At 31.4% G+C, this 17,151-nt stretch overlaps 1 pseudogene; it reads right to left on the bottom strand.

Annotated features, from left to right (window-relative positions):
• Window positions 1-11,944: 11,944 nt before the first annotated feature.
• Window positions 11,945-15,006, bottom strand: LOC107903932 (protein RETARDED ROOT GROWTH, mitochondrial-like; annotated as a pseudogene).
• Between the last annotated feature and the right edge of the window lie 2,145 nt (window positions 15,007-17,151).

Genomic DNA, 17,151 nt, shown 5'->3' with positions numbered 1-17,151 from the left:
AAATATTCATGGTGAAATTTTGAAATAAATGAAATACATGGCTTTTTAGGTAGGGGTGTGCATTATTCGGTTAAAACCGAATTTTTTCGGTTAACCGACCGAGTTCGGTTAATCGGTCGGTTAACCGAAAAAATTCGGTCGAGGGTCGGTTAAATTTTTTTGGTTTAAACGGTTAACGGTTAAATCGGTTAACGGTTAACGGTGAAATTTGACCCTTTCTTGCAAATAACCAAATGTTGCTTTCCATTAAACCTCCAGGAACCTCATACCTTGTATATCTTTTTTATTCAAACTACGTGTAACACCAAAAATAATGATCAAATTGTATAGAAGATCCCTGTACAATGTGTTTTCTTTGGATTTAGTTTCTCTATTACAATTTAATCATTTTTAATACTCTATTTTCTGAAATATGTTTTCAGTTTTAGATTTTTTTCCCCCGTTAATTTCATCAAAACTTTGATGCGTTCGTTTTAAAGATGTAATTTATCATATTCATTAGAGAAAAGATTGTATAAACTATGATTCCACGTGTATTTTTTTTTTAAAAAAATTGATAAATATTACTATACATTTTTTTCCCTTTTTAAATATGCAAAAGAATTTGTCTAATTGTAAAAAACAAACAAACAAACTGTACATGTTTAAAGAAAATAAGACACTTCGAATTATTTGATTGGAATTAATAGAGAAAAGATAGATTCAAGATTGAAAATATAATTTTTAAAAATAGAAAGATTAAAAAAATAAAATTATAATAAAGGAGAAAATATGCAAAACAATGTATAATAAAGGACCTTTTATAGAATTTGACCAAAAAAATTACTGCACTTATTCTTGTTTTTTCGAAAGGTTTAAATCTACAACTGGTAGGTACAGTTAACCAATTGTTGAATATATTGTAATTATTAATTAATGTATATATAAACTGCTCTATTTGTAATTAATGTACATATTGAATATATTGACAACAGCATATGAGATATATCTGTTTGTAATTAATGTATATATCTTTTGAAAATATTTTAAATTTGTGTCTCGTCATTCATAAGTTTAATTCAAATTTATTTTATTTTAAGTTCACATATAATCCAATGATATTATTTTTACTTAAAAAAACTCATATATGAAAAGTTATCTTTATACATATTCTTCGAATAATACTATTCATACTAATTAATGTTTTACATCAAATGTATTGTCATATATGAGTAAGTTAACACAAGCAGACCCATATTTTAGACACTGCTGCATTTTCGGTTTAAGAATTAAATGGAATCAGAGAAAAGAAAGAATGAAGTAAAACAACATATTTATCAAACATCGTTATTTATACTAACGGTGTAATGATAATATTGTATATTGTAATAGGTTAAACTAAACTTGTATATGATGCTCTTGATCTTGCAGAATGTCAACCGAACCAACATCTATTGAGGGTAGTGTTACACCTCCTACTTCGATAGATTCTGAAAATTCGGGAGTTGGAGCTTCAATCCAAACAAAGGGGACTACCGGGAAAAGAAAAGCCCCTCCTCAAAGGTCAGAAGTTTGGTCTCACTTCACTAAGTTTATTAATAGTGAGGGTGCAAGTAAGGCTAAATGTAATTATTGTGAAAAAGAATTTTGTTGTGATATGAAAAAAAATGGTACGGAGTCATTGAAATATCATATTGGTTCATGTAAGAAAAATCCTAGTAATGTTATTGACATTAGTCAAGGACAACTAGTTTTACCTAGAAAGGGAGTTGAAGGGGGGGGAAGGGAATCTTTCAACTTGGAGATTTGATCAAGAAGCATGTAGGAAAGGATTAGCACAAATGATTCTGATTGATGAATTACCTTTCAAGTTTGTTGAAAGTGAAGGTTTTAAGAAATTTATGTTTGTGGCATGTCCTAGGTTTCATATTCCTTCACGAACTACTATGACTAGGGATGTTTATCAATTGTATCTAGATAAAAGGGTCAAGATAAAACAACTTTTGAGAAGTTGAATAAAAAGAGTTAATTATTTGTGTATCAATGCTCACTTTATTGATAACGATTGGAAATTGAATAAAAAGATTTTAAACTTTTGTCCAATTTCTAGTCATAAGGGTGAGTCCATTGGGATGGTGATTGAGAAATGCTTGTTGAATTGGGGGATTGATAAGTTGTTTACTGTTACTATTGATAATGCAAGTTCAAATGATGTTGCTATTGGTTATTTGAGAAAGAAATTTAACCCTCGAGGGGGTTTAGTTCAAAATGGTAAATATCTTCATATGAGATGCATGGCACACATTGTGAATTTGATTGTTGTTGAAGGCTTAAAGGAAATGAATAAATCTGTTGAACGTGTTAGGGGGCTGTTAGATATGTGAGACAATCTCTAGCTAGATTACAAAAGTTTAAGGAGTGTGTTGTGGTGGAAAAGATAGAGTGCAAGAAGATGTTATGTCTTGATGTTTGTACTAGGTGGAACTCGACCTACTTAATGTTAGACACTGCTCAGAACTTTGAGAGAGCTTTTGAGAGATTTGAGGAGCAAGATACAAACTTTAGGGCTGAACTAGAAAGGGGAGAGGGTTGGCCTAGTGTGGATGATTGGGATAATGTTAGAAAATTGAGGGATTTCTTGGAACACTTTTATGAAGTCACTTTGCGTATATCTGGCACTTCATATGTCACGTCCAATAATTTTTTTGATGAGCTTTCCGAAATTGATATTCTTTTACGAGATGCTCAGTTAAATAGTAATATTGATTTCAATGTTATGGCCATCAAGATGAAAGAGAAGTATGATAAGTATTGGGGTGATATTGATAAGATGAATTTGCTTATGTTTGTTGCTTGTGTTTTAGATCCTAGACAAAAACTAAAGTATCTTGAATTTGCACTTAGTGAAATGTCTAGTTCTGAAAAAGCTTGTGAAATGATGCAAAAGTTGAAGGAATCTTTGTATGAATTGTTTGATGAGTATAAGCCTCCACTTCATAGTACTTGTAGCCAATCGAGTTCGAGTGTGTCAACACATGTTTCTATTGGTGAGCCACAACAAAAAATGAAAAGGCGAATGCAAGCTTTGTATAAAAAGCGTGAGTTGGAAATTTGTGGTGAGGATAAAACATCTGAGTTGGATAAATATCTAGCTGAGGCTAATGAAGAATTTGTTGAAGATTTTGATATTTTATTGTGGTGGAAAGTGAACAGCCCTAGATTTCCCACTCTTTCAAAAATTGCCAGAGATGTGCTAGCTATACCGGTTTCTACGGTTGCTTCAGAGTCTGCATTTAGCACCGGGGGACGTGTGCTTAATCAATATAGGAGTTCTTTAACTCCTAAAATTGTACAAGCTCTTGTGTGTACTCAAGATTGGATTCGAAGATCATCATCACAAGAAGACATAAAAAGATTGAAGAACAAATCCAAGAGCTTGACAAGATTGAAAATGGTATGTTTATTGTTTTATTTTAATAGTTTCAATTTTTTTACCATATCACTCTTACTTATTTAATTGATTCAATGTTTAGACATTTCTTGGAATGCATTAGAGCCTACCCTAGATTCATGAGCTTTCGTGAGTTGAAGGGTATGCTTACTACTATCTTATTCTTGTTAATTTATAATCTATTCGTTTGTTTATATTATTTGATTTTTTTAAATGAGTATATTTCTATTATATGCTAAATTTTTGCTCATGTTTTTTTTTTAGGTTTAATGAAAATGGAGATATTTTGGAGAGATGACATGGATATAAATGGAGAATGTTAGAAACTTACATGTCAATTATGTGTTAATTCAAGACTTATGTAATGTTTTTAATTATGTAGTTAATTCAAGACTTATGTAATGTTTTTAATTATGTAGTGATTCAAAGACTTATGTAATATTTTTAATTATGTAGCAATTTAAAGATTTATGTAATGCTTTTAATTATGTAGTGATTTAATTCGGGTAATTCGGGTAATTCGGGTAATTCGGGTAATTTTTAACCAAAAATGAACAAAACATATTTTTCGGTTAATTCGGTTAACCGACCTTATTAACCGAAAAAAATTTCGGTTCGGTTAATTATTTTAAAAAAATTCGGTTCGGTTAACGGTTAAAAATTTTGAGAGGTCGGTTAATTCGGTTTTACAAATTTCGGGTCGGTTAACCGACTGAACACCCCTATTTTTAGGGACCTATATGAAATTTGGCTATGGTGGGTTTTAGGAAATTTTCGAGAATTTTCATTTTATGAGCTAGGGACTAAATTGAAATGAAATCAAAATTATAAGGGCAAAAATGTAATTTTGATAAAATATGAGTTAGGGTTAAATTGAATAAATTAAATATTGAATTGAGCTGATTTTATTCATTTAGATCAAGACAAACCTCGTATGGCTTTAGATTGGGGCAAAGATAAAGTTTTGGAATAATCGCCTTTGTATCTACGTTTAATCGTTGAGGTAAGTTCGTGTAATTATATTGTATTTATGTATTTTTAATTGAATTATACATGTATTGTGGATTGCCATATATATATCGATTGCATATCAGACGATGTTATGTCGACTACCGAGCCCTATTTGAACCTTAAGAATTCGTAGGATACAAATGACATGTCATTACGGTATACATGATTCGGGTGCTGGTCTTGAATGTCCTACCGATGGCTGAGGTCCGACATGTGTTGCGGATACTCCACACCTCGTGTGAGCAGCATCATGTGGCTACGTACTGACTAACAACTCGTGTAAGCAAACCCATTTTCATAGCTCGTGTGAGCATACATGTACAAGAATTGACATATTACAGTTATATGAGCTAGCACACTATGTGTAAGCTATCTCGAGTATCCAACGGTATTCTAAATGGTTCAACGGACATGATTTGAAAGAGAATAGTAAGAGTTGTGGTTGCTTAGGCCTTGGCCAAGTTGTGGTTGGATTATGCCATGTTTAACTTACTTAATATGTGTTGAAATGGTAAGTTGAGCTTTACAATATACAAACTAACTAAGAATTTATGCTTACTCTGTGTTATTTTCCATGTTTTATAGTGAATTGGAAGCTCGTTCGGGTTGGAAGCTTGTCAGAGTTATATCACACAATCCATTAGCTAAATCGGTAGATTTTGGTGTTTCTAAGTTTTGGTTATAATGACATGTATAGGTGTTTTTGTTTGATGTTTTAACCATTTGTTTTTTGCTTGTGTTTATGGCATTTTGGCTGGTGAAATAGTGCTAATTTTGGCATGTATATATTTGGCCTTAAAATGGTTGATATCGTGGCTTATGATGCTTGAATGATTTAAGATGGAATGGTAGTAAAAATATATGTTATAAATGGTCTTGTGGTACGTTTGAATGTGGTGATTTGATATATTGGTATAGATGACATATATGGTTATTCGTGCTAGATGTTAAATGGCATATTTGTTGCTTTTGGTCTGAAATTTGATAGGTAAACAAAGTGGTAAGTTTTGACATAAACTTAGTTATAAATTAGTCAAACTTTTGGCCAAATTTTGCATATGGCTATACATGTTTAATTGTTGTGATTGAGGTGCCTTTTAGGCATATTGGTTGTATGAATATGTACCTTAATAGGATAGCTTGAATATGCATGGTTTTAGTGCAATTTGAAGGCATGTTCATATGTGGAAATTTGATTATAGGTATGTGATTGAATGGATGAGAAAAATGGCTTGGAAATATCTTATTTTTGGTCTACACGGGCAAAGACACGGGTGCGTGTCTCAGCCGTGTATGACACAGGGCCTAGCACACAGCCTAGAACACGAGCGTGTGAGGCTATTTTGAAGGGTGCACGGCTTGGCACATGAGTGTGTGCCTTGGCCGTGTAACCCAAGTTAGTGAGTTACACGGGCTGGGACATGGCCGTGTGTCCCTACTTCGAATGTCTACACGGCTTGAGACATGGGCATGTCTCTTGGTCGTGTGAGTCACATGGCTGTGTGATCCCTATAGTTTGAAAATTTTCATCTTTTTCTGAAAAATTCTATATGTTTCTGATTTAGTCCCGACTTGTTTCTAATGTGTTTTTAGAGCCTCGAGGGCTCGTATAAGGGATAGTATGTATGTTATTTATTGGTTTTGCTATGATTAATGATATGAATTAAAATGTTTAAAAATTTTTATTGTTTCGAAATGAAAACTCTGATAATGCTCTGTAACCCTATTTTAGCGACGGATACGGGTTAGGGGTGTTACATATATTTTCCCGGATATTATTGTTTGTGCTTTGAATTAAGAAATGCAATTCACCGGTATGTAGTTGTGAATGACAAGAAGCATGTGTTGTTGGATCATTTTTTTATTGAATTGTTATATTTACTTCGGTAAGATTTATTATTTTTGTACGTCGAACTTACTAAGCTTCAATAAACTTACTTGTGTTAATTTATGTTCTTGTAGATACTTTTGAAGGTTGGACGATCGGATCAACACTCAAATCACACAATCCATCTATTTTTCGATAGTTTTTGGAACGTTTGTTTTGGATTATATGGCATGTAATAGGCTTGTTTTGCATTACTTTTGTTTTGGTATGTATATTTGTATAGAATGATCCTATGTGCAAGTTGGTAACATGAACATCACTGTATGACATTGATGTTTATTTGGCAAATGTTTAGATAATGACTTGCTATGGATTATGAATGATGAAAGGTGTTTTTGACATTAATTTGTAGTGAATGTATGACTAAATGGTCTCTCTTAAAATGTTGTGACTTGAGGTGTCTATGATAGGCATATTGGTTGGGTTTTAAGTTGTGTGAATTGACATGTTTTGGTTAATGATTCATATTGTTTTATAACTGTGTATGCTTGTAGTACCAATGAGGGTACATTGGTTAGACACTTAGGATGGTTGAAAATAGTATGATTTGAGCTTGTTTAATGTTATTTTGAATAGGTCTAATGGTTGGTAAATGGTTTGCTTTGTGTCCAAGAAAGCTTGAAATGGTAAACTTAACATTTAAAGTTCACTTATGTGTACACGGCTTGGGACACGCCTGTGCCACTTTGACACACGGTCGTGTTTATTAAGTCAATGTGTTACACGGCCTGCGACACGGCCGTGTGTCACAAGTTAGGGAGTTACACAGTCTGGCACACGGCCTGCGACACGGCCGTATGGCCCAACTCAGTGAGTTACATAGGCAGGACACAGGCTGGGGCATGGCTGTGTATCCTAATTCTGAAAGTTACACGGCCTGGGGCATTCCACAAGGCCGTGTGTCCCCTTTTTTTATTTTTTTTTCACATTTTCCTTAAATTTTTTGATTTCTTCAAATTAGTCTCGAATTACTTGTAAGCTATTTTTACGGCCTCGAAGGCTCGATTTAGGGACCAAAAGCTTGTGTTTGATATATTTTGAATGAGATTATATTATTTAATGTTATGACGATAAATATTTTCTGTTTGATAGGTAATGCTTCGTAACCCTAATTCGGCGACAGAGACGAGTTAAGGGTGTTACAATGGGCCATATACGTTTCTTTGTACTGCTATCTATAGAAGTACACAGCTGTTGCTATGCAAGCTATTATGGGATTGTTTGCAAGAACTTGCTAATGGTATCTTAGACCCTTGGATATGCTTTGGGGATTTTAATGACATTCTTAATGTCTATGAGAAGAAAGAGGGGTCGAAGAACAAAAGCACAGTTTGCAAGCTCTTCTGGTCATTTTTACAAGATAATAGTTTGCAAGATATGGGGTTTCATGGGCCAATGTTTACTTAGAATAGGGGTGAAATTTTTCAGCACCTTGACAAAGCCACTTGTAATTAATAGTGGGTAAATTTTGCTCTAAATTACTTTGTACGTCATCTGCACAAACTCAAATTGAACCACAGGCCTCTCCTTGTGACCACAGATTCAACTACTTCATTTGTTGGTGACAAACCTTTTTGGTTTTTAGCAAGTTAGCTATCACACCCTGAGTTTAATGATTTAGTACAAGGTAATTGGAATGTGTCAACTAAGATGGTTGCTAATATAAAAGGGTTCATAGATGGAGTGCAAGAGTGGAATAAAAGGGTTTTTAGGAACATTTTTGCAAGGAAGGAGTTGATGGCAATGTTGCGAAAGGTGCAAAGGTCTCTTGAATTGTGAGATAATCCAAGCCTACGTTCCCATGAAATTGATTTAAAGACTACTATTGAGGACATCCTAGAGCAGGAAGAACTTCTATGGTCCCAAAAGCCTAAAAGTACATGGCTTGCCAACGGTGACAGAAGTACAAAATTTTTCCATAGTCATATTTTAGCTTGAAGAAAACGAAATAGAATACAAGGCTTTAGGATTGAAGGAATGGGGTAGTGTTATGATGAAGACGCGCTTAAACAACATGCTATCGAGTTTTACAAGAATCTATACACAATTGACGCACCCCTTCCTATTGAACAATTTTTTTTATCAAGGAAGATTTGTATCCTTGGATAATGATGATTTGGGGGTTCTTAATGCTAAAGTCTCAACTGATGAAGCCCGGAAAGTGTTCCTCAGCATGGCTCCTTTGAAGGCTCTAAGAGTGGATGGTCTTCATGCGAAATTTTACTAATACGGTGGGAAGTTGTGGGGGACAGTGTATTTAATCTAGTTAAAAATATTTTCAATGGGTGTCTGATTGATCCAAGTCTCGACAAGACTTTATCGATGCTGATTCCTAAAGTGGAAGGGGCAGAAACTTTAGCACAATATCACCCAATCAACCTATGTAATGTAATATACAGAGGCATTACTAAAACTTTAGTTAATCGACTTCGGCTAGTAATGCAAAAATTGGTTAGACAACATCAAGCTAGCTTCATAGTTGGGTGTAGCATCTCATTCAATATTATTATTTCCCAAGAAGCAATTCACTCAATGTGGGTCACAAAAAACTAGAAGACTTGAATGACCATAAAAGTTGATTTAGAGAAAGCATTTAAAAAAGAGACAACTGTCATAAGCAAATAAGAGATATAAGATTAGGATACTCTTGTTGCTTACTTTGATCCTATTAATTTCCTTTTCCCTTTCTACTTTGATTATCATCAGAGATAAAACATTTTGACAAAAGAACAAATAAATAAGGGGATCCCCTTGTCTAATGTCTTTATTTGGAATAATGTTGCCTAATGTTACTCCATTAAGAAGAATTTGATATGAAACTGTTGATATGCACGTTAAGACCAAATTGATTCATCTTCCTTCAAATACAATAGCAATGAGAATTGCCTTTATAAAGTTTCAACTTAACCTATCATATGTTTTGCTCATGTCTAATTTAAGAGCACTTACGATACCCTTCACCTTTTTCTTCTTTATTTGACCTAATAGTTTCGAGCAAAGTATGATATTGTCTCTAATCTATCACCCTTCAACAAAGGCATTTTAAAAAGGCGAGATAAGGAAATTTAAAATCAAATTAAGCCTTTTCACCAAAATTTTGGCTATAACTTTGTAAACCACAAGCTTATAGATAGTGACTAAAATGCTCCATAATGCCTTTGTGTAAACCAAAATTTTGCCTTTCCCGTAATATGGAAATTGAAGCAAGCATCTGTCACTAGTGGGCCCACTATCTCCCAGTTTTGTTGAAAAAATATGGTTGAATTGGGAAGCTTTTTTTTTTTTTTTTTGCTTCCCTTGATCCCATTAATTTCCATCTAAATTTTTAGATATGTTTGGTTTTATTGGCAAAATGTATTTACATCATAATTATTTATATCAGATTTGATAATACAAAATATAATTAAACAACTCATAATTTTAAATTCTAAAAAATAATATTAATTATTATAAAAAAATATCATACTTGGGAAAAATTCTCTAAATAACTAACAATACTTAAAATTAGATCATCATACGTATTATGTTAGCCTAAAAGAGTATCCAATAATACGATTATAATAAAATTAAAAAGCTTAGTTCAATCATTACTTAAATTGTTAAGTCTATTTAAAAAAAGATAATCAATTAAAAATTGACATGTGGAAAAAAAAAGACAAAACATATTATTTTTTCTTATATATATTTTTTTCTTCAAAACCATACCGATGGTCAAACCAATCAGACTACCAGTTTTCGGGTAGATTAGTTCGTTGGGTTCGACCAAATGAGTTAATAAAAATTTTCATAAAAATAGAGAAAATAGGTTCAACTAATTTTTTTAACTTGGTTCAATCGATTTGTATCAGTTCGTGGTCAATCAGTTCAACTCCTATCTTCGAACCAGTACCTTGATCTATTTTCGATCCAATCAGTCCGACCGACTGGTCTGTTTCTAAAAACATTAATTTAAATTAATGAAATAACTTTTTCAATCCCGTCAGGTAGAACAAGTAGTTAGTGAAGTTCAAAAACAAAATTAATCGCCAGTGTCTCAACCTTAATAAGACAAATTTCGAGCATTACTGGTATTGCTACACATTATAAAGGAAGAAAAAAAGAGAGAGAAATAATGTAAAAGAAGAAAGGAAAATAAAAGAGTAATTTTTTTTTGAAGTTTATATGATGCGGCAATTTATTATTGGCTTGAATATTTTTTAACAGAACATTTTAGCATAAAATGGATAATAGAAGAATAGTTTAGGTGACACTTATGACAAAAAGAAAGTTTAGGTACCAACTTAGAAAAAAATGTATAATTTAGGTGCTAATTTGTGGGTTAAATACTTTCTAAAATAGATTTAATGGTTTGGCTAATGGTTGGACTAAAGGAGGTACCAACTTGGGGGGGAAAAGTAATTTTAAGTACTTGTGACAAAAAAAAGTTTAGGTACTAAAATGAAAAAATAATATAGTTTTTTTGTACCAATTTGTGGATTAAAACTAAAATTAACAAAAAAAAGTACATATGCAACTTTATCTAATTACTCTAGTATTTTATATTTGTTGGGTTAATTGGCTCTCTAAAATTAAACATGTACTCCTTGTCATCATCGATTAGTCCTTGACCACATATAAATAAAGAATTAATAATAAATAATATGTAATTTTGTTAAGATTAATATAAATAATTTATAAAAAGTAGTATATAATTTAGTTAATATTTAGTAGGTTGAAATGTAAGAAAATTACCTCGTTAATAAAATTTTAAATTATTTAAATAAAATTAGTAAAATAAAATATAATTATATCTTAAAAAATAAAATATATGTTTTAAAATTAAAATATTAGTTGTATTGTATAAAAATAATGTACGAATGTATTTCGAAATTCACATGATTTTAAATTCGAATATAATTATTTGTAATTATTTACATAATTGCTCTAATTCTCAATCAAACATGTTACATATACAAATCAAAATTCAATTAATAGATGACTTTCACTCACGCATTTTATATTTTAGTACTTCAATTCTGAAATAATTTTCTAAAAATCCCACTTCAATTCGTCCCCAAGGATTATATAATGTTATATATCATAATTAAACTAAATTATGTTATAAAATTTTATTTCACTATCACTACCTCTGGATGCTGGTCTTGGATGGTCGTTATAAGACATGTTGCGAGAGGTGTTAGCTGATGCTTTGGCTAAGCTGCAATTTTCAGACATCTTCAAGCACCCTCCTCATGAAGTGGCTCGCCTTGTAGAGGTTGACGAGGACCTGTAATTACTCCCAAGTTAATCTTAGGTTTATTTTCTTTACCAAAAACAAAATTCTTATAAAATTTTTAACAAATTATGATAAAAGAATATAAAATAAAAAAGAGCATTTTAATACGAAAAATGTAGATTTTAATTTTAATGAATAAACCAACCAACCAACCCGAGTTCGGTCCTTAGAATGCAGTGGGTAGCTTTATCAGAAATATTTCACATTCTTTAATCTCATATTGCCTGCAAACACTGCTGTGGTTTCAATATATTCAAAAGCTATACGTATATGCATATACAAATGTATATATACACCAGTCTTTAATACAGTTGTGCACACAAAATTAGATTTTTTGATATATGATAAATGTTACTATTTCAATATAAACCAGGAACTGCATCTTTGATTTGTCTGCTGCACTGAGTTATTACATAATTAATGTACTAAAAATTGGTGGCTAAAAAAATGTATGTTAAATTCTTCCTGTAATTTCTTTTTTTTCTTGGTTATAAACTACTTTAACTTTTGCTACTGTAATCAAGTTTATCCTCACTTCCAAATCAGCTAGCCAAATCACAGAGAAACGCCAGTTGATTCGCGGACAATCTCGTATATTGCTATTATGTTCTCGATGGTCAACAAGAAAATGATACACCATTCCAAGAGATCGGACCGTCTATTTTGGATAACTTCTTGAAGGAAACGAATGTTATGCTGCAATAAACCAAGTGAAAGTCAAATTTAAGATTCCCAAGATTTGAGGTCACATGAAGTTCTAACACGCCATCCTTTTTTGCTTCACATTCAAATTACTATGAGTGTAAATGGATCACGAAGGTACCTCCACAAATTTTAGCTTGAAATCTAGATTCCCGAACCGTTGCGTCACCTCATACTCCTCCCGAAGGTACTCGTATATTTGAGCATATTTTGCTTCTCTCCAAGCAATTTCCGATCTGGATAACGGAACAAAACCGACAAAGACAATTTCTTACATATACAACGCATGCATCTAGTGCTCGAATATTCAAATGCATTAAATTAATAAGAAATGAAAGTTGTTATTCCTATTCTTGACTAACTGCAGACAAGAAAAACTTCAAACCACACTAGAGTCAAGAAGTGACATGCGGCAAAGACAAACATTTATGCTTGCTGAGCCAAGGCAAGCTTATCTCACCAATAGGCTTGCAGACCAAACTTCCGACCTGTGTGCACCATTTGAATCAATATTACTATATGGTTTTATTCAAAAAAAGCCCACCAATATGAGATTCTAGAAAACATACAGACACAATATCATACTATTAAAATGATTTTCAGAAGGCACTTCTCTAATTATTCTTGCAGTCATCAGCCCGAGACATTTTATCATTATTATACACAACTGTTCATGCTATTGCAAGTTTAAAGGCAAGAATCTTGCACTTTCGGAGCAACCAATTTATTAGGTATATTTCTCATATCAACCTTTAAATAACTGCCGAGAAAATACAGAGCACAATGATTCATAAAAAAATTGGAATTTATAGTATGGAAAATATGTAGCCACCTCTCAAGAAGACAAATAATTTAGCCAGAGATGTTACCTCTCGAAAAGACCAACTTTAAGAATTACATCAGCCAAATTTGAATTGGCTTTTCCAACGAGTTTAATGAGCTCTGTCCTATCCATTGTGAATGTTCCTGTCTTTTCCATTGCACGGTTTATATCAGCAAACCCTTCAACCATCCCGTCTACCTGAGAGAGATTAAGAGAGACCATATTCAATCCCTGCAGGAAATACCATGCAGAATAACAGGCTTTCAAGCCAGAAATCATTAGGAATCAGCAGTATGGTTGTCAAAATCTAAGTGAACACCTTTTCTCGTAATAAGCTAAATGTTTAGACTATTTATGATTCCATGGAAATTAATTGAAGTACCTGCGACACAAAATAATCCAATGCAATGCTTTGACCAAGAACACTTCCAATAATGCGGATACTATCAGTATCCAAAGTTTTGAGAACAATGTAGTCAGGTCATAATCTAATGCAAAAAGGTCACATAAAAAAGAGAAAATTAGTTCATAATATATAAGAGAGATTATGTGTACCCCGAAACAAAAGGAAAGACAATAAATAATGAAGGAACCTACCATCTCTCCTCATTTCTGTAAGCAATCCAGAAGCATGTCTCCGAACCATTTCGAGGTGGCTCTCAACTTCATGGTCCTCAATGTTAAACAAGACAGCAGATCCGTACTGAAAAACAACCATATATCTAAAGCAGCTGGCTTTGTTTTTCATTCCAAGTCCCTAAAGCCAATGGAAGAAAAGATATTATTTAATCAAACAATATGAAAAGCCTCTATTTTTGAACTTGGCAGATTCCCCACAAAAACCTAACATGTTACTCAACTCGTAACATTCTTAATGAACAGCACGACATATGCAACTTTGTTAATAAAGTATTGGACACTAATATATCAAAATTGAACATGCCAAATACTATACTGTTGTGCGCATGGTAAGCCTTAAAACTGATCAGTCTAAGGAACTAACGTATCTAACAATTCAAAGCGACTACAAGCAAAATCTCCATTGAACAAAAATTGCTAAACAGTGGGAAAAATAACAACGTATGAACAGGTTTAACTGAAGTATGCTAAAACATCTTACAGTAATATCTGGAGGGAAATCACAATATCTGAGGGCAATATAATTTGATGAACGAGAAGAAGGAGGTATAATGTTGCTTAAATTCTCAGCTTGCATACTCTTCAAATCGATACTGCCAAAACCATAAGTCTGAGAAAAAGAAAAAGAAAAAGAAAAAAAACCAACCTACCAACAACAAAAGAAAGTAATATACCACAACGTACAAAAAGCAAAGGCAATGAAACATTGAACTATCCAATTAAAAAAAATAAGGTATTATCTTGGGAACTATCCATAAACACCCAAAGCTTCGAATATGAAATATTGAATATGAGGAGGAAGCAAACCTGGTGCAAAGGAAATAAGCTTTTACGGGTATCTTGCCGAGTTTCTCTTCTTCTTCTTCTTCTCCTTGGGAAACAAACCCAAGATTTTGATGGGGAAATTCAGGAGACCCATTATCGAAATCGGTGGCATAAACAGAAACTGGAGAGGGCAGAGCGGAGAAATGTCTCGTGAATCGAAAAAGAAGAGGTAGGTTGGAAGAAGAAAGAGGTTTGGGTGAAAGGGATTTAGGAGAAGGGAAGGGTGTTTTGATTAAGTGGTTAAAGAGGATTGAAGCAGCTGCTCTCCATCTACCCATTCACTGCAAAGCAAAGAATGGGTTTCTTGACCTCTAATCTTCCTTTAATTAAAGTGCAAAATTGTTTTAACTCCTTCGGAGAATCAATACACAATATAGCAAATAGGCTTGTTCATGGCCGGCCGAAGTAAGTTTGGGAGTGCTTCAATAAAAAATATAGGGTCAAAAAATAAAATTAGAAGAATAAATAATACCGTTTAAAAAATGAGTCGGATTTTAGATAAGGCATTTTTAGTTTTAGTTTGAATCCGGCTTGAATTCATTAAAGGATAAAAAAATTTATTTTTTAATATTATTTTATTATTGTTTTCTCTTTAATTTTTTTATCATTTTATTATTATATTGCTACTATTTTATTGTTATTATTTAGATATTATATAAAATTTATTTTATTGTTAATTTTGTTATTATTTTAAAGATATTTGTTAATTTTGTTATTATTTTAAAAGCATTTGCTTGTTAAGTTGCATCTTAATGTTATTTAAGTATACATATATTTTAACATTTATTTTTAATTTGTTAGGAAATATTTATTTTGATGTTTTTAGTATTTTTGATGTATTATATATATTTTAAAATTATATAAAAATTAATATGGGCGGGCTGGGTCGATATTGGGTTTTAACATTTTTATCCGAGTCAGACTTAGGTAAAATTTTAGGCTTATTTTTCGAGCTGAGCCCGAACCTAGCAAACTGGCCTGAAATTTTTAATTGAGCCCGACCCGGCCCATGCACACCTCTAATAGCAAACTTAGTATATTATTTATCTTAATCTAACCTAAATTAACAACTAATCAGATTGATTTAAAAGTCGTGGTTGAGTTTGATTTTACTTAATTTATAAGATTAAACAATTAATTATTTTTAAAAATAAAATTTAGGTTTATTTTTTTTAGAGTTATTTATATGTTTTTGATTATTTCATAAATAATTATTAATTTTTCACAAAACTATATTTGCTTAAATAAATTATTTTATTTTACATTTCTAAATAGCAATAATGAGGTCATGTTAAATCAATTTTGGTTTAAAATAACAAAATATAAAAGTTTAATTTCCACGTAATTCAATTTAATCATAAAAGTTAATATAAAAAATCGAAACTGAAATTTAAAAAGGTTGAATCACTTTAAACTTATATTTCATTTACGAACTCCAATAATTTAATTTAGAAATAATTCAAACATAAAATCAACCTTAATTAAATTCAAAATAGTCAACCAAAATTAATCCCAAGCAATTCTAGATCAAACGTGTAATTAGGATGGAAGCTAGAATCTTACCTTATTTTTCGGAATATTACCATGAAATGTAATCACACAAGGCTAAAAGTATTGTATAAGTTTTTGTATCAATAGTTACATTCTATTTTATTTTTCTACTTTAAAAATGTAAATTAATTCCTATTTATTAGATTAAAAAGCAGGTTGATTCTTTCTGTTAAAAATTTTGTCCATTTAACTGTGTCATGTGTATTTTATGCTGACGTATACAAGCTAGACCTGTCCATGGGCTGAACCACTTGATCCGGTCTGAAGGCTCGCCCAAAATATGGGAGGGTTTAGATAAAAATATAGGCTCGAAAAATTGTCTTGAATTTAAGAATGATGGCCTTTTTAAAAATGGGTTGGGTTTTAGGTTAGGATTTTTCAGCCCGGGTTTAGGGCCAGTTCTTCATTGCTTTTGAAAAGTGCTTTTGAGAAGTGTTTTTGAAAAGTGCTTTTAAAAAATTTGATTATTTGATATTGCTGTCAAAAGTACTTTTGAAGAATAAAATGTCCATTTTAGACATGATATGATAAAGTAACATATATGTATTTAAATAATGTTCGAATTAGTTAATATTATGATATTTTAGCAAAAATATAAAAAAAAATAATTTATTATAACTTATTATTAATATTTTAATATATAATATTAATTTTAAATATTTCTAAGTAATTAATATTAATTATTTATTAAATTTAATTAGAATATATAAACCATATTTAAATATAAAAATTAAATATTTGTAATTAGATATTGACACAATTGTATTATTATAAAAATTATTTTTTTATTTCTAATTAATGTTTTTAACACATTTGCATTATTTTATTTTAAACTGTATTTGAATATATAACTCATATTATATATTAATATAACATAGAAAATATAAACCTAACAAATTAAAATATTACATATATTTGGATTAAAGTTTTAAAAAGGGATAATATTTATATACCAAATATAAAACATTAACCAACCGAAAATTCTGATTGAAATTCTTTCTTACTGG

The sequence above is a fragment of the Gossypium hirsutum genome, chromosome D05, assembly GCF_007990345.1.
Source record: "Gossypium hirsutum isolate 1008001.06 chromosome D05, Gossypium_hirsutum_v2.1, whole genome shotgun sequence".
NCBI classification, from domain to species: Eukaryota; Viridiplantae; Streptophyta; class Magnoliopsida; order Malvales; family Malvaceae; genus Gossypium; species Gossypium hirsutum.
The sequence above is the reverse complement of the archived record's forward strand: the minus strand, read 5'-3'. Positions and strand labels throughout refer to the sequence as shown.